The sequence below is a fragment of the Apium graveolens genome, chromosome 2 (assembly GCF_009905375.1).
Source record: "Apium graveolens cultivar Ventura chromosome 2, ASM990537v1, whole genome shotgun sequence".
Taxonomy (NCBI): domain Eukaryota; kingdom Viridiplantae; phylum Streptophyta; class Magnoliopsida; order Apiales; family Apiaceae; genus Apium; species Apium graveolens.
In genome coordinates, this window is record NC_133648.1 from 13,907,603 (window position 1) to 13,926,706 (window position 19,104).

The 19,104-nt window shown below is 36.8% G+C and overlaps 1 non-coding gene across 1 annotated transcript; it reads right to left on the reverse strand.

The window, feature by feature from the left end:
- Window positions 1-311: 311 nt before the first annotated feature.
- Window positions 312-416, reverse strand: LOC141709154 (small nucleolar RNA R71). Its single transcript, XR_012569745.1, has one exon. It is a non-coding gene; the product is annotated as a small nucleolar RNA R71 (small nucleolar RNA).
- Window positions 417-19,104: the final 18,688 nt, after the last annotated feature.

Below are 19,104 nucleotides of genomic sequence, written 5' to 3' on the forward strand. Positions count from 1 at the left end.
AGACCATCCATTGCAACTAATACCTTTGAAATCAAGCCTGGAACGATTCAAATGGTACATAATTCAGTCCAGTTTGGGGGTTCTCCAACGAAAGATCCCAATATGCACATTAGGTATTTCATCGAGATCTACAACACCTTCAAGTTCAACGGTGTTTCGGAAGATGCTATGAAACTGAGACTTTTCCCATTTTCTCTGAGGGATAAAGCTAAGAGCTGGTTGCACTCTCTACCACCAGGTTCTATTGCGACATGGGAGGATCATGCTCAGAAAATTCTTACTAAATTCATCCCTATGGCAAAGACAGCTGTAATCAGGAATGCTCTTCCTCAATTTGCGTAGCAATCAGGCGAATCTCTATGTGAAGCCTGGGAGCGCTACAAGGAGATGCTTAGGAAGTGTCCTCATCATTGAATGCCAGACTGGATGGTGATAAATTGCTTTTATAATGGTTTGGGAACACGGTCAAGACCTATGCTTGATGCAATATTAAGTAGAGATTTATGGGCTAAGAGCTATGAAGAAACTTATTAGTTAATTGAGAAGATGGACGCTAATGAATATCAGAATCCAACTTAGAGACTACCACAAGGCAAGGTAGCAGGAATTCTGGAGGTGGATACAGCTACGGCTATAGTTTCTCAGCTAAAGGTGTTAACTATGAAAGTGGATTCTCTGGCTAACTATGGAGTTCATTAGATAACAAGTGTTTTTGAGTTTTGTGCAGGTGCACATGCGATGGATCAATGTGTTATATCTAGTGAGCCAACACAATTTATGAGAAATTTTCAGATACTACAATAACTAGTTCCTGCAACTTATCATCCTAACAACCGCAACCATCCTAAATTCAGCTGGAGAAATAATCAGGGTGGTATTTAATTGCCTTACCAGCAGTTTGGAAACAAGCCTTTCAATCCTCTTGGTTTTCAGCAACAGTTTAAACTAAGGCAACAATTTCAGCCATAGGGAATGCAACAACAATTTCATGGAGGTACAGGTCCATCTTCAATGAAAAATCTGGATTGGAGGAGTTGAGGCTGATGTGCAAAAGCCAAGTGGTTTCAATCAAAACTTTGGAGAATCAAATAGGGCAAATTGCTAATGCTTTATTGAACCGATCGCAAGAAACTCGTCCTAGTGATACAGAAGCTAATCTAGGAAAGAGGGAAGTCAAAGAACAGTTGAAGGCAATCACCTTGAGGTCTGGAAAGGTCGCTAGCCCAAAAAATCATCAAAACGAAGAATCTGAAAAATTTCTCCAGAAGGTGGGCGCGCCCGCGCCCATATCAAGCACGCCCGCGCCCATATCAAGCGCGCCTGCACCCTTGCCAGCTTAAGAAATTGCAATTATTGAGGAAACAGCTGATCAGAAGGGGGTCGAAGCAGAAACGAAGAGGACTTCTAATGAAAACACTACTCTTGAGAAAAATAATGGAGATAAATAAGTCTATCCGCCTCCTCCATATTCTAAAAGACTTCAGAAGCAGAAGTTCGATAAATAATTTGACAAGTTTCTAGAGTTTTTCAAGAAATTGCATATTAACATACCTTTTGCGGAAGCTCTAGAAAAAATGCGGAACTATGCTAAGTTCATGAAGGGTATTCTTTCTCAGAAGCTAAAAGTTAAGGAGTTGGAAACCATTGTTCTAACGGAAGAGTGCAGTGCTGTGCTGTAACAAAAACTACCTCCTAAACTTAAAGATCCAGAAAGCTTCACGATACCATGCACTATTGGAAACTTATCTTTTGGCAAGTGTTTGTGTGACTTGGGAGCTAGCATTAATCTAATGCCATTTTCTGCCTTCAAGAAACTTGGTCTGCCTGATCCAAAACCTGTAAACTTGTCCTTACAACTGGCTGATCAATCCATCACTTATCCGTGAGGTATAGTGGAGGATGTATTGGTTAAGGTGGACAAACTCATCTTCCCTGCTGATTTTGTCATTCTGGAATTTGAGGAAGATAAGAAGATTCCCATTATCTTGGGGAGACCATTCTTAGCTACTGACCGAATTATGATCGATATGTAAAAGGGTGAGCTTACTATGAGGGTTCAAGATCAGGACGTTACCTTTAATATCTTCAATACAATGAATTTCCCTACTGATAAAGAGGAGTGCTTTAAAGTAGAGTTGGTCGACTCTGTATTGAATTCGAAGCTTGATCAATTGTTAAGGGATGACACCTTAGAGAGAGCCTTAACAAGGGAATCTGATAGTGAAGATGAAGAAGGGGAAGAGCAACTGCAGTATTTGAATGAATCTCTGTGGGAAAGGAGATTGGACTTGCCATTCGAGTCTCTTGGATTATCAGAGCTTAAAAATTCTCAGGAGCGTCTCAAACCATCTATTAGGGAAGCTCCCACAATTGAACTAAAACCTCTGCCTGATCACTTGAGGTGTGCGTTTTTAGGTAATGCATCTACTTTTGCTGTTATTATCGCATCTAACCTTTCTGGTAGTGATGAAGACAAGCTCTTGAGAATTCTGAGAGAGTTTAAATCATCGATCCTTTGGACTATAACAGATATCAAGGGAATCGACCCTTCTTATTGCATGCATAAAATACTGCTTGAGAAAGGAAGTAAACCAACCATTAAACAACAAATGAGACTCAATCCTATCATGAAGGAGGTAGTGAAGAAATAAATTCTTAAATGGATGGATGTAGGGATTATCTATCGTATTTCTGATAGTTCAAGGGTGAGTCCAGTACAGTGTGTGCCTAAGAAAGGAGGCATTACAATTGTTTCTAATGAAAAGAATGAGCTCATTCCTACTCGGACAGTCACATGATGGAGAGTATGCATGGATTATCGGAAGATGAATAAAGCCACCAAGAAGGATCAGTTCCCTCTTCCATTCATTGATCAAATGCTTGACAGATTGGCTGAGCATGAGTATTATTGTCCTCTAGATGGGTATTCGGGCTATAATCAGATTTGCATTTCCCAGAAGATCAAGAGAAGACCACTTTTAGTTGTCCTTTTGGCACTTTCGCTTTCCGTCGAGTTTTTTCAGAGATGCATGATGGCCATATTCTCAGACATGCTTGGTACATGTGGAGGTGTTCATGGATGCTTTTCTCTGTTCGGGACTTCTTATGATGAGTGTTTGCATAATCTTGGCTTGGTGCTGAAAAGATGTGTTGAGACCAATGTGGTGCTCAACTGGGAAAAATGTCACTTCATGGTGTAATAGGGTATCACTCTTGGGAAAAAGGTATCTAAAAAAATTCTTAAAGTGGATAAGGCCTTGAAAATCCTCTTCCACCAATCTCAGTTAAAGGAATCTGCAGTTTTCTTGGTCATGCGGGTTTTTTCAGCGATTTATGAAAAATATCTCCCAAAATCTCTAAACCCTTGTGCAATCTGTAACGCCCTCCAGACCCGGGGTATAAGTCTGGGGGTTACTAGCTAATCACCAAACCTGTACAATCTAATTAACAAATAATAAATAAATGTATCTAAACCCCTTTAACACTAACCAGGATCTTTCTAGGTTGAAGTATGAAAACAAGAACCACTAACTACTTCATTATAAATCAAATTCAAAATCTTACAAACTCTCTTTAATACAAACCATTGTCTAACCAGTTTTTAAACTAATTTTATCTTTTATTCAAACACACACACTAACTATCTACACTGCACCTGTTCGGGCAACTCAAAGCTTTCTTCCTGGATTGGGATCAACACCTTGGGTATGAAAGGATCCCGAGGCTTTACCCGCTTCTTTACCACTCAAGTCCTGATGGGTTTTATACTCCTTCTTAACTGAAAACAATAAGGTGAATAATAACAAAAAGGGGTGAGCCAAAAATTGCTCAACAAGTCAGCATACTATAAACAGTACTAAAGCAGTTTAAATGAATCGGTAATCTGGGTATATCTACAAAGATATAACCCCAAAGGAATAGAAAGAAGGCCACCGCTGGCGAGTACAAATGAACTAAACTGGACTCAAGTTCGCATATATACCCTGCTGATGAGCCAGGATACAGTGCAAATCTATATCCCACTATATAGATCCAGTCGGGCACCCAGGCACTACGACCCATCTCAAGGATCCGGTTATGTCCCGGTCCTTAGGATTAAGTAAGCTTAATCCCCAAAAGTATCACTATCCAGTCCCTAATATAACGACTCGTGTCTTTTTGAATTATTTAAATATGTAATGGTGGCAATATTAGTTAAATAAAATATGTGTCTTGGTTTTGGCAACAGTGTGTTGGTATATATTATTTATCAGTGATTTATTGGTGTAAAAGATTGGAATGTGTAGTTAAAAAAAATTGAGTTATACTGTTCTGTTTTATTTTTAAAGGTGATTTTATTACAGTTTTGAATCCGTAAATATTTGGATTGTCTCTAAAATTAGTTTTATGACTATAATTTCAATATTTATTTTTGGGATTTTACAAAATTTATAAATCAATATTTTATCAATTATTTAACCCTGTATGATTTTCTGATTACATTTATTTGTAAAATCTGTATTTAATTCCCGAATTCTTCAAAAATTATGAAACTCATATTTATTTAAGTTGGGAATATTCCGGGAATTTTAAAATTATTTTGGGTACTTTTGAGATTAATTTCACCCACGCGTTGATTCGTTTATTTGTTAAAAGCGGGTATAAATTACATTTGAGAAATTGTTTTAAAATTTCGAAATTTTAGGTATCGCTTGGGTCGATAAATTGTAAAAAAGCGATTCAGAATTAAGTTGTCAAGCGTTATAAGGTACAGGTGTTGCTTTCCTATCAAACAAATAACACGTGGCTGCAGAGTAAATTTTTACAGATTATACTCATTTCTCAATTCCAATCTAATAACTCTTTAATCTCTTCTTTCTTTTTCTGCTAATCTCACTCAGTTTCATCTCTCTCTCTCGGTGCCTCACATCTCTCTCATTATCTCCCTCTATTTCCTCGTTTCCCCTGTATATTTTCCTTGCCCTGTCCCCGGAGTTCCGCCGCTTCTTGGTTCTCCGGCCTGTCTCCGGTGGGCGCGTGTGGTGTACTCGTGTATGTGTATACAGGTGTGTGTAAATCTGTGTGTGTGCCTGGTCCTGTACTGCGTTTTTAGTTCCTCCATCGCCACCCTCCCCGTTTTCCGGTGGGGGAGGTGGCGCATGTGTGTCATGTGCCGTGTATTGACTCTCGTTTGCGTTACAGTGGTTCTGTGACTTCAATTGTAATTTTTATTATTATTTTATTGTATTTGCTGGTTCTCTGCAAAAAATATTTGAGTAATATTCGTGAAATGAATTAATATTTCGTGCGGGAATTGTTAGTGATTAATCGGTGAAATTTTTGTGTTGGAACCTGAATAATCGGGTGCCCCTAAAATTTTGCCACCGTCGGCGATGAGCCTCGGCGAGCCGACGGTGGACTGTGATGACACTATTCTGAGTCCTAATATTTTTAATAATTAAAATTCGTGTTGTGTTTTTTTATTCAGGATCAAATTAGTTAATTAGTAAATGTTGAGTCGGGATGCTTGAGTTGATTGTGATTATTGAATTATATCGGTGATTGGGAATTTTAGAATGGAGTGGTGAATTATTGTAGTTGTTATTATTGTGAACTTTGTGGGTTGATGTCGATTGATGTTTCGACGGGTAGTCCGATAAACAAAGGAGACGCTGCCCGATTTCCGGGAAATCAACTATGAAATTGCGGGAGCGTATCCAGTGATTATCGGGACGTCAAGTGAATATATATACTTATACTTTATACGAACTTGATTGTATGTCGTGGTGAATGTTCTGTTCAAAACTCAGTAACCCTAATTTTATAAAATGACGAGTATACGTATTTTCAGAAAATGAACACTGAACCGATTTTGAGAACGTGAACCCTAATTGTTGTATGTGGTATTATAATATGAATAATTACAAGTCGAAATATGCTATCGTATGGGTAGGTTGTAGCGAGGATATGTCAAGCATAACTGGGTATCTAACATAGAGTATTTCGACCCTGTAGGTTCTAATCGGAAAACCGAAAGTGGACAATGGACTAGAGATAACCTAGTGGTCAGTCGACCAGCTCTGTAGAGTTTCAACAGAAAAACCTAAGTGTCGAAGTCGAATCCAATGGGATCTAGTGGTTGAACGTTAAAGCCTGAGCGACAGACTCGGTTCAAAATTGATCAGTAATAGTTGTAAAGCCCTGTAAGGCAAGTACTTCTGAACTTTTCTTGAAGATATATCACAAATATTTTTGAACTGTTTCATAACATGTCGCTATTATTCAAAATAACTCTTGTTTTATATTGCAAGTGCTTTAAACTATTTACCCTTGAACCCTGATTTTTCGTGATCTTGAGCCGTAAGCCTTATTCTTTGTAAACCATCCTTTGTTGATCCTCAGATACCAAATCACACAAATATGATACTACTTCCCAAATGTATAACTACCAAACACCAAACACTGGAACAAAATTGTTTGAAAACACAGAAACTTTTATACTCCAACCATTCTTTATAACATCAAAGAACTATACCTTGAAAAAAAATCATTATCTGTCCAAAACTTGATCCTTTTACAGGCTAAAAACCGTTTCTCATACATATCTTGATATACCCCTGTGATATCCATGAGTTTCCTTACGTTTTTATTTAAGTGTTTAATCATCATTGATTATGATCTTGTTTTATCGAATTATATTGTTTATCATATTGAACTGCTTTATGATTGGATAGTTTTTTTTTATGTGGACCAGATTCGTTGTCAGACCATATTAATGGTCAAGTTAGGCCAATGTGTGCCTTGGATCCAGTAATTAGAGCAGTGATGTGTGCTTTGCTCAGGGTTAGTGCGTGACTGATCAGCAGCCTAACCTTGGTTTTAAAAGTTAAACTGAATATCCAATTCTAATGATTGTCTAGCAATAAACTTGATTCCTCTGAATCATCTCGTTTTATCATTGATTAACCCCAATTATTGTCACTGTGACTTGCTGAGCTAGTTAGCTCACTCTTGCGAATCTTTTTATGTATTTTACAGTTAAGAAGGATACGGTTGATAACGAGGTTTCCCAGTTCAATGTACGAGATAGGATTCCAAATTGAGTTGGATTGAGCTAGCTGGAGCTTATTGCAGTAGTGAGATAGTAAGATTGTAAGAATAATTTTATTATCAGTTGTGAGTTAAATTAGTTGGGATTTGGTACGTTGTAATAAAAGTTAAGGTTGTGGCTTATTTTTGTACTTTAACCTGTTGCGATCCGTGGTTATGTAAAGCAGGGTCATTGCAAATAATATTTGTTATACAGGTTTATATATTGTGTATGTGTTGTGGACTGCAAACTTCTGACCCAGGTTTGGAGGGCGCCACACCTGAAATAGTAACCGGAACAATCGGTATACTTTGATATATTTTAATCACCAGAATATATCAATATATGTGAATATCAATTGGAATATGAATAAGGAATTCGAATAAAAGGAGAAATCAAGAATCGAAGTGAAATATGAATAAGAGAATAACAAGTGTGTATCAGTGTTTATCAACAAGAATCAAAAGAGTGCAAGCGTGATAAGAATCTGAAGAAATATCACTATTCTGAAATTAGAATAGGGGAAAAACTTGCCTTCTGCACGACTCACTTCAAATATGTCACCTTCGTCTATCACCGACTCAACCTGCCTTGCTGGCTTAGCTTCAGTTAGAGAAATAGACTAGTTTAGTCAATTCATATTTCACTTGCGTCTTGAACCGACTTCACATTGTTCCTATTGTCTACCCATTCGCTTATGACTGAAAATGATTTTTTCTATAATTTTGGAATTAAAAAGAATTTATTATGATTTATTAAAAATTATTTGATTAATTATCAAAATAATTAATCTTTTTTAAATAATTATTAAATAATAAATAAATAATTAAATCTGATTTTTAGAAAATATTTCAGAATTATTTATAATATAACTCAAATAATTAAATAATTAATTATTCAATTTATAAAATAAATAAAACTGATTTTTAAAATTTATAAAAATAAAAATAAAAATAAAAATCCAGAAACACCTGTCAGAATTCAAACTCTGACAATTTAGGATCAAAGCCGGGTTAACCAAACGGGTCAACCGGGTCACAATCCGGGTCATGAAAAACATGACCGGATTTTTCCAGAAACCGGCCATCGGAGCAGATTTCGGCGAGCAAAGTTCAGGAAAAAAACAACACCGTTTGGTGTGTTTCTCACTGGGTTTCAATTCCACACAACTGCAGTAACTCATCTCTGGCCAAAACATATCAAAAACATCACGGAATCCTCAACTCCGAACAAAACCGACATGAACTCCGGCCAAAATACGAAATCACAGAATCGTACATAAAATCAAACGTTCTATAGCTTCCTGATGTTATTTGCAATCGATTCATGGTGTTTAATTGAACAAACGATAACTGGATAGTAAAGTTCGATTATTAGGGTTTATGTTCGATTTTCAAATCACAACTCTGTAATTTTGGTAAATATTTGGTTCTTGAGATGTTAAGGGTTTGATTTTATGTGTTCTTGAGCTTGTAATATCCGGGATATATCGTGTAATTATTTTTGATATTATTATGTGTGCCCAGTATCTATTCTGTGAGTTAATTGTTAAGTGTTATCTGTACTTGAATATTCAAAAATAATATTAATTGAGTATTTTAATTTTTATATGTCCAAAATAAAATATAGATAATTGTTATATCTTCCTAATTATTTTTATGTTGATTTATGGATTTATAAGAATTATATGAAATTTCTAAAATCTTTTTCCGGGTAATTAAAATCTATTTTATAAAAACGGGAACCAACCGACGTCAACCGTTGTTACGTCTTTGGAACCCGAAACTCTTCCGAGAACTCCTTCCTAACCTAATTGTAATATTCCGAGCATTTTCCATGTTTCGACTTTTTCGATCCGGCGTACGGTTTGTCCTGCGCGGGTCCCGGCGCAACATTTTCGATACAATATTTGTTTCGGTAAATCAATAAAACCCGTATTTTCGATAAACGGGAGCTTTTTATTAAACTATCCCAATTATCACTTCGTAATACGTGTAACCAGGCGCTGAGACCAAGACCGCAGTACAAATTGTACTGATTTGGATAATTATCCCGAAAACCGATACCGTTTGGATCAGTTTTTACAAATAAACGTACCGTTTTATATCCGGAATGATCCAACGGGATACAAATTTTCCGTAATTATAAATAGCCTTTTACCGTATTTTATTTCGTATCAAAATCATTTGCAGATAGTTAATTATATAATTTTCAGAGAAAAGCCCTAATTTCCTAAAACTGTTCTAAGAATCAAACAACAAAACGAAGGCGTTACCGATCTCTGTTTTCAAAGCTTGAGTAACCAAAACGAAGGATTTGAGGTGTTCTATCAGATTCTGAGCTTTGTTTCACTGCAGAAATCAAGGTTATTTTTCTAAAAATTTATTTATTTTCGAATTTATTTTATTAAAAATATGAATTTTTGTTCGGATGATTGTTTGTATGATTTGATGATTGCATGTTGTAGAGCTTGTTTTCCAGATGATTTTCATATGTCATACGTCTGATTTGGAGTTCAATAACATGTTCAAATTTGAGTTTAATTTTCGAATTTCAAAATTAGGGTTTATAACCCTTATGAATGTTCTTAATTGAAATTTGGGGGTTTCTTATTCTGTGATAGATTGATGTTGTGTTATAGTGGGTTGTGTTCTCTGTGAAATTCGCAATCTAGTCGTATAAGTTTCATGAACCAACGAGGTTTGTAGAGACTTTGGTCCCTTTTGAAAACGATGCAGTTTGGTCCCTGTAGTTTCCAGACTTTGCAAAAATTGGATTTCTGTTTTAAAAATGTTTAAAAATCATATTTCTTATTTATTTTTATTATAAAAATTCGTTTTTAATTTCTGAAAATTCTAAAAATTATTATTTTAATTCCGAAAATTATTATTTATTCACAAATAAATCTGAATTAATTAGTTAATTAATTGCAGTTAATTTTTAATTGATTAATTAGTTAATTAATTCGAAAATTAATTGATTAATTGATTTAATTAATTATTAATTGATTTTTAATTAATTATTTAATTAGATTTAATTATTTAAAAATGATTTAAAAATTCCGAAAAATAGTTTCGAGCTTTAAAATATTATTCTAAATTATTTCCAAGGCTCGATAATTATTCTAAAATTGTTTCGGAGCCAGAATTGGCCAACCGAACCCTGTTTATTATTCCGAAATTGATCCAACGACCCGTTTTAATTCCGAAAAATGTTTTAAAAATCATTTTAAATACCCGAAAGCATATTTATGACCCGAGACTTCTTTATAGATGATATGTCATTGATTATGTGATGTATTATGTGTTATACGTGACCTGTTGTTTGACTATCGTTCTATATATTCGGTGTTTACTTGGTTATTGCATAGATTTCAATTCGTTAATCGGATTTAGGTAAAACGAAGGATAGATAGAAGTATGTGTTGAATAGAATCCTGTGAGTTGATGATTGATAGATGTTTATGATATATGAGCAGAAGAGGCAAGGCGTAGGAAAGGGAAATAGGTAGTTGAGGAGTAAGACGATTGTGATTGAAAGCAAGTGCAGGATAGTAAGCTAATATCAGGCAAGTGTTCTGAACTTTCTCGAGATATTGTAATTCTTGATAGTCTTGTTGACATTGCAAGTTCTTTGAAGCACGGAAACCTAAATCCTGATTTCAGTTATTGTTCTTGAGCTATGAACCATATTCTTTCTAATCCATTGATTATTGTATACCCAAACAAGAACCACAAATCTACGATACTACTCCACAAATACATACAAACTAAATACCAGACACTGAACTGAATTATTATATACTCAATCCATGATATCTTATGCTTTGAAAGACCAAATCCTTGAAACTCTGAAACGTTGTTTCCTTTGTTATCCAATTATTTCATTACCCAGCATTCAAGCTTTAAAAGTACCTTGTTGATCCTTACAAGGATTTAAACCCTTTCATTGTTAAACATTTATTGTTATTAATGATTTCGGTTATTGTTTATTATTGCATATTCTGTTATTATGTTAGAATTGGATTGTTTTTATAAAATTGTGGACCAGATTCGTGGTCAGACCATATAATGGTCAAGTTAGGCCCATGTGTGCCTTGGATCCAGTAGTTAGAGCAATGTTGTGTGCCTTGCTCGAGGTTAGTGCGTGACTGATCAGCAGCCTAACCTTGATTTTTAAATTAAAAGTATAATATCCAATTCTAAATCATAATCCATTGTTCACTTGATATCATAAACATATTCACCTGATGATCATTATTCTCAGTTTTGTCATTGTGACTTGCTGAGCTAGTTAGCTCATTTGTGCGATGTTGTTTATATTCTTTCCAGTTAAAAAGGAACCAGTTGGTAAAGAGGATCCCCAGTCCAGCGCGAGAGCTAGGGGTTCAGGTTGAGAAAGCTGAGCTAGTAGGCTTCTTTTGGAATAATTTAAGTTTGTAAAAGTTTGTAATAATGTTTAATACTCAGTTTGAATTTGAAATAGTTGGGATTTTAATGATTTATAATATATTAGTGTGTTTGGCTTGTGTGCATACTTTAACCTATTGCGGTCCGTGGTGATTGGTAAGTAGGGTCATTGCATATATTATTTTTATCTTTATTATTGTTATAAGCAGGTTATAATTAAGGTGTTTGTGTGGACCCCAAACTTCTGACCCGGGTTTGGAGGGCGCCACAGGTTTGGTATCAGAGCTACAGGTTATAAGTCACTGACACAAGCCTAGGTTAACGGGAATGGGCAGAGGGTTAGGATTAGAAGTAAGGTATAAGATGATAGAATGTCGAGAGGTTGAGTGTTATGGTATAACCGGTATTAGTATAGTTTGCGTCGTGGTACGAGATTCTTATATTGCGATATGATTTCAGATAGCAGTGATGGCCGACTCTTTTATTCCCGTATCAGCTGATCACTCAGAGCCTTCAGTTGGAGTGCCGTTTTCGGATCCACGTCCTGTTGTTCCACCAGCATTGGCTATTCTACCTCCACCTGTGTTGCAGCCCGTACCACTGCAGGCTATTCCACCTCCAGGCATGAGGCCACCTGTTAGAGGACCCCCACCAGCTGATTCAGATTCCACTGGGCATTCAGTAGCGAGTGCCCCATTCCAGTCTACATTACCCCCAGTTCCTTATTACCGGTATGAGGCTCTTCTATTGGAGTGTGATTCCTTGTTGGCTCAGATCAGAGAGTTACAGCATATCATCAGGACTACAGATGTTGATCGTGGTGTGAGGGAGCTTCGAGAGGAGATTCATGTGACACGGAGGGTTCTTGAGGCTAGGCTACATGGAGCTACACTACCTGGCAGAGGCCCTGATGCACTGATGGGCTGGGCTACTGAGGTGATGGAGCACTTTGAGAGGCTGGCAGGACCAGAGTTTCCTTGGAGTTGAGTTAGAGATTCAGAGATGGAGATACTGAGCAGTGTTGTATGGTTATGTAGTATGGACAGTAGTGTGTAGTGTGTATCAGAAGACTTTTGAGTTATATTTATAGACTAACGATGCTGACTAGTGAGTAGGTTGTTGTACCCTTTTTGCTTTTACTTTCGAAGCGTCTTTACGCTTGTACTACCCTAAAACTTTTAATCTATATATATCAGTACCTTTTTCCTTTCCAGCACTGTCATTTATTTTATTGCACCTATTTTACCTTACCTTATTTATTGCACCAGTTATACCCTGTGATACCATGTGCCCTGTTTTCCATAACTGTTTATATTCTGTAAAGAAGCATGCAATTTATTTAGTCACAACTGTTTTGAAAAAGAAATATTTCTGTTTTGCAAAACTATTCTTTTATGTAAAAGATTGATTCAAAAGCTAAATAAGTTGATTGATTCTTTACAAAGAATGCCTCCCAGGAGAAATACCCGCACCAACACCCAGAATGAAGAAACCAACAACAATAATAACCAAGATGATACAACCCAGAATGTGAACCCAGGACCCATGGACCCAGCAATAGCCCAGATTCTTCAAATCTTGGCCCAACAAACAGTTCACCTGGCACAACAACAACAAAGACAGACCAATCCCCAGGTAACTTTCAAAACTTTTCAGGCAATAAACCCACCAGAATTCAAGGGTTCCTTAGATCCAATTGAAGCAAATATTTGGTTAAAAGAAATAGAAAAGGCATTTGCCTTAGTGAAAGTGAAAGAGGAACAGAAGGTTGAGTTTGCAAGTTACTATCTGAAGAATGAGGCCACCTATTGGTGGGAAATGGTGAAGACATTGGAAGGCACAGATGTTATTAGTTGGGAAAGGTTCAAGGAATTGTTTTTAGAAAAGTATTTTCCTCAGTTTGTTCAGGATCAAATGGAGCTGAAGTTTTTAGAGTTAAAACAAGGGAATATGTCGGTAACAGATTATGAGGGGAAGTTTGAGGAATTGTCAAGGTATGTGCCGTCATATGTTAATACTGATAGAAAGAAAGCTAAGAGATTCCAGCAAGGGTTGAAGCCATGGATCAGGGGGAAGGTAGCTATTTTTGAATTGGATACCTATGCCGGGGTTGTACAGAAGGCTATGATCGCAGAGACAGAGAGTGAGATGTTCCAGAAAGAAAAGGAAAGCAAGAAAAGGAAAGTTGAGGGAAGTGAGGGTCAGTCACAAACAGGGAAGTTTCCAAATTTTAAGAAGGGCAAGTTTCAGCCAGGGAGAAATTTTAATTTCAGGAGACAAAATGCAGGAGACGGAGGCCAGAGCAATCGTTCAGCTAATGTGAATCAGCCGAATCAGTTGAGATTAACTTTTCCAGATTGTCAAGTATGTGGAAAGAAGCATGGAGGAGTTTGTAACAAGTTGAATGTGGTATGTTTTAAATGCAACCAGAAAGGGCACCACTCGAGAGAGTGCCAAAATCAACCAGCAAGAGAGCCAGCAAATAAAGATCAGCCTATCCGGAATCCAGCAGTGAAAGTTCCAGTCATTGGATTTACATGCTTTAAATGTGGGAAGCCAGGACATATGGCCAGGGATTGCAAGACACCAACCCCAGTCAGTAATGCATTAAGGATTATGAAATCTACCCCAACAGTGAATGAGACTCCGAGGGCTAGAGTTTTTGACATGTCGGTGAAGGATGCGATCCAGGATACGGATGTCGTGGCAGGTACGCTTATTGTGAATTCTTTATGTGCCAAAGTGTTAATAGATTCGGGAGCAACTCGATCGTTTGTTTCACAAGATTTTGTTAGTAAATTAAATTGTCCAGTTGAGTGCTTAAATGAAATAATTACTGTGGAGTTAGCAAATCAAGAACGTGTAGCTGTGAATCAAGTTTGTGAGAATTGTGAAGTTGAGATTTTTGGTAGTAAGTTTTGTGTAGATTTGATACCATTTAAGTTAGGAGAATTTGATGTGATCTTAGGGATGGATTGGTTATCTAAGCACGATGCTCAGATAGATTGTCGAAATAAGAAAGTAATGGTGAAAACGCTAGACGAAAGAATAGTAACGTTCAAGGGACAGAAGCAGGTAAAGAAGTTCTTAACGATGATTCAAGCCAAGAAGTTACTACGGCAAGGATGCGAGCATTTCGTAGCATACGTGATTGACAAAAGTCAGGAGCCAGTAAAACTTGAAGATATCCCAGTAGTGAATGAATTTCCAGACGTATTTCCTGACGAATTGCCAGGACTTCCTCCAGATAGAGAAATTGAATTTGCGATCAACTTAGCACCTGGAACAGAACCAGTATCAAAGGCCCCGTACAGAATGGCGCCTGTTGAGATGAAAGAGCTAGCAAAGCAATTGCAGGAATTGTTAGAGAAAGGAGTAATCAGACCCAGCTTATCCCCGTGGGGAGCCCCGGTATTATTTGTCAAGAAGAAAGATGGAAGCATGAGACTGTGCATCGACTATAGGGAGCTCAACAAGTTGACAATCAAGAACAAGTATCCGTTAGCCAGAATCGATGATCTGTTTGACCAATTGAAGGGAGCCAAGTACTTCTCCAAAATTGATTTAAGATCGGGATATCATCAACTAAAGATCAAGCCAGAAGATATACCAAAGACAGCTTTCAGAACAAGGTATGGACATTACGAGTTTTTAGTGATGTCTTTTGGATTGACCAATGCCCCGACAGCGTTTATGGACCTGATGAATAGAATTTTCAAAGAGTATTTGGATAAGTTTGTTATTGTGTTTATAGACGATATTTTAATCTATTCAAAGACGGAAGAGGATCATGCGGAACATGTGAGAACGGCTTTGGAGATTTTAAGGAAAAAGAAGTTATATGCTAAATTCTCGAAGTGTGAGTTTTGGCTACAAGAAGTTCAGTTCTTAGGACACATAGTCAGTAACGAAGGGATCAAAGTGGACCTGGCAAAGATCGAAGCAATTACGAATTGGGAGAGACCGAGAACACCCACTGAGGTAAGAAGTTTCTTGGGATTGGCAGGATATTATTGATGATTCGTTCAGAATTTCTCAAGGATTGCCACACCATTAACAAAGCTTACACGAAAGAATGAAAAGTTTATATGGAACGACAAGTGCGAAGAAAGTTTCCAGGAGTTGAAGCGGAGATTAATCACGGCACCTGTTTTGTCACTTCCAGATGATCAAGGGAATTTCGTAATTTATAGCGATGCTTCTCATAAAGGATTAGGATGTGTTTTAATGCAGCACGAAAAGGTGATTGCGTATGCGTCAAGACAATTGAAACCACACGAACAAAAGTATCCTACTCATGACTTGGAGCTAGCAGCTATAGTTTTTGCTTTGAAGATTTAGAGACATTATTTGTATGGAGAAAAGTGTGAGATTTTCACGGATCACAAAAGTTTGAAATATATATTTACCCAGAAGGAACTTAATATGAGGCAAAGGAGATGGTTATAATTGATCAAGGATTATGATTGCTCGATTAATTATCATCCCGGTAAGGCGAACGTGGTGGCAGACGCGTTAAGTCGGAAGGAAAAGTTAAATGAGTTATCAGTACCTGAGGATATATATAAGGAATTTCAGAAATTGGAATTGGAAATTAGAGTTTGCGAACCTGAGGAAGTGAAAGTGTACAGTATGACTTTCCAGCCGGAGTTGTTGGAGAAAATAAAGAAATGTCAGAAAGATGTAATGGATCAAGATATAAATCGTTTGGTAGGTGAAGAATTATGCACACAGAAGGATGATCAAGGCATTTTGAGATTTTCGTCTAGAATCTGGATTCCACCAGTGACGGAGTTAAAGAATGAAATTTTACAAGAAGCACATAGTTCAAGATATTCCATCCATCCAGGGAGTACCAAAATGTACAGAGATTTAAAGAAGAATTATTGGTGGCTAGATATGAAGAGGGAAATTGCGGAATGGGTTAGCAAATGTTATACCTGTCAGAGAGTTAAAGCAGAGCATCAAAGACCAAGCGGATTGCTATAGCCATTGGAGATTCCAGAGTGGAAGTGGGAACATATTACCATGGATTTCATAGTTGGATTACCAAGGACAAGGGCTAATCATGATGCCATTTGGGTTATAGTGGATAGACTTACCAAGTCAGCTCATTTTCTGTCTATAAATGAAAGATTTTCGCTCGACAAGTTGGTCCATATGTACCTAAAAGAAATTATAGTTCGTCATGGAGTTCCAGTGTCTATCATATCTGATCGAGATCCAAGGTTTAATTCAAGATTCTGGAAGAGTTTTCAAGAATGTTTGGGAACAAGACTGAATATGAGTACAGCTTATCACCCCCAAACGGATGGCCAAAGTGAAAGAATGATCCAGACAATCGAGGATATGTTACATGTTTGTGCGATTGATTTCAAAGGAAGTTGGGACGAACATTTACCTCTGGTACAGTTTACTTACAACAACAGTTATCATGCCAGCATTGGAATGCCACCCTATGAAGCCCTTTATGGACGCAAATGTAGATCTCCAATATATTGGGACGAAGTAGGAGAACGCAAGATACTTGGACCTGAACTGGTACAGCAGACAAAGGAAGTTGTTGAACTTATCCAGAAAAGATTAATAGCCGCTCAAAATCGTCAGAGGAAATATGCAGACCAATCAAGGAAAGACATGGAATTTGAAGAAGGAAGCTGGATATTACTGAAAGTATCACCATGGAAAGGACTAACGAGGTTTGGAAAGAAAGGGAAGCTAAGCCCAAGATATGTCGGACCTTTTGAGATCCTAAAGCGCGTTGGCAAAGTAGCTTACGAATTAGCGTTACCTCCGCACATGGAGCACATTCACAATGTTTTTCATGTATCGATGCTCAAGAAATATAATCCAGACTCCAGGCATGTAATAGAATATGAGCCAATAGAGCTTCAGGCAGATTTATCATATGTAGAGAGTCCGATAGAGATTCTAGAGGCAAGAGAGAAAGTATTGAGAAATAAAGTGGTAAAGTTAGTAAGAGTATTGTGGAGAAACCCAAAGGTTGAAGAGTCAACTTGGGAATTAGAAAGTGATATGAGAGAAAAGTACCCTCATTTATTTTCTTAGGAGATTCTGAGGACAGAATCCTTTTAAGGAGGGAAGGATGTAATATCCGGGATATATCGTGTAATTATTTTTGATATTATTATGTGTGCCCAGTATCTATTCTGTGAGTTAATTGTTAAGTGTTATCTGTACTTGAATATTCAAAAATAATATTAATTGAGTATTTTAATTTTTATATGTCCAAAATAAAATATAGATAATTGTTATATCTTCCTAATTATTTTTATGTTGATTTATGGATTTATAAGAATCATATAAAATTTCTAAAATCTTTTTCCGGGTAATTAAAATCTATTTTATAAAAACGGGAACCAACCGACGTCAACCGTTGTTACGTCTTTGGAACCCGAAACTCTTCCGAGAACTCCTTCCTAACCTAATTGTAATATTCCGAGCATTTTCCATATTTCGACTTTTTCGATCCGGCGTACGGTTTGTCCTGCGCGGGTCCCGGCGCAACATTTTCGATACAATATTCGTTTCGGTAAATCAATAAAACCCGTATTTTCGATAAACGGGAGCTTTTTATTAAACTATCCCAATTATCACTTCGTAATACGTGTAACCAGGCGCTGAGACCAAGACCGCAGTACAAATTGTACTGATTTGGATAATTATCCCGAAAACTGATACCGTTTGGATCAGTTTTTACAAATAAACGTACCGTTTTATATCCGGAATGATCCAACGGGATACAAATTTTCCGTAATTATATATAGCCTTTTACCGTATTTTATTTCGTATCAAAATCATTTGCAGATAGTTAATTATATAATTTTCAGAGAAAAACCCTAATTTCCTAAAACTGTTCTAAGAATCAAACAGCAAAACGAAGGCGTTACCGATCTCTGTGTTCAAAGCTTGAGTAACCAAAACGAAGGATTTGAGGTGTTCTATCAGATTCTGAGCTTTGTTTCACTGCAGAAATCAAGGTTATTTTACTAAAAATTTATTTATTTTCGAATTTATTTTATTAAAAATATGAATTTTTGTTCGGATGATTGTTTGTATGATTTGATGATTGCATGTTGTAGAGCTTGTTTTCCTGATGATTTTCATATGTCATACGTCTGATTTGGAGTTTAATAACATGTTCAAATTTGAGTTTAATTTTCGAATTTCAAAATTAAGGTTTATAACCCGTATGAATGTTCTTAATTGAAATTTGGGGGTTTCTTATTCTGTGATAGATTGATGTTGTGTTATAGTGGGTTGTGTTCTCTGTGAAATTTGCAATCTAGTCGTATAAGTTTCATGAACCAACGAGGTCTGTAGAGAAGGGAGTTGTGTTTTGAAGTTTTCCGATGTTCGCCGGAAACTGGAAAACTTCACGGCCAAATTCCGGCCAACTCAGGGATTGTTAGGATGAATTGATTGCATGGTTGTGTTCCTGGTGTTGTCTAGATATGTTCTTCGGTGAACCCGACTGTTTTCCGGCGAAGAGCTGGAAAATTACAGTTTGGTACCCCAACTTTTGAAAACGATGCAGTTTGGTCCGTGTAGTTTCCAGACTTTGCAAAAATTGGATTTCTGTTTTAAAAATGTTTAAAAATCATA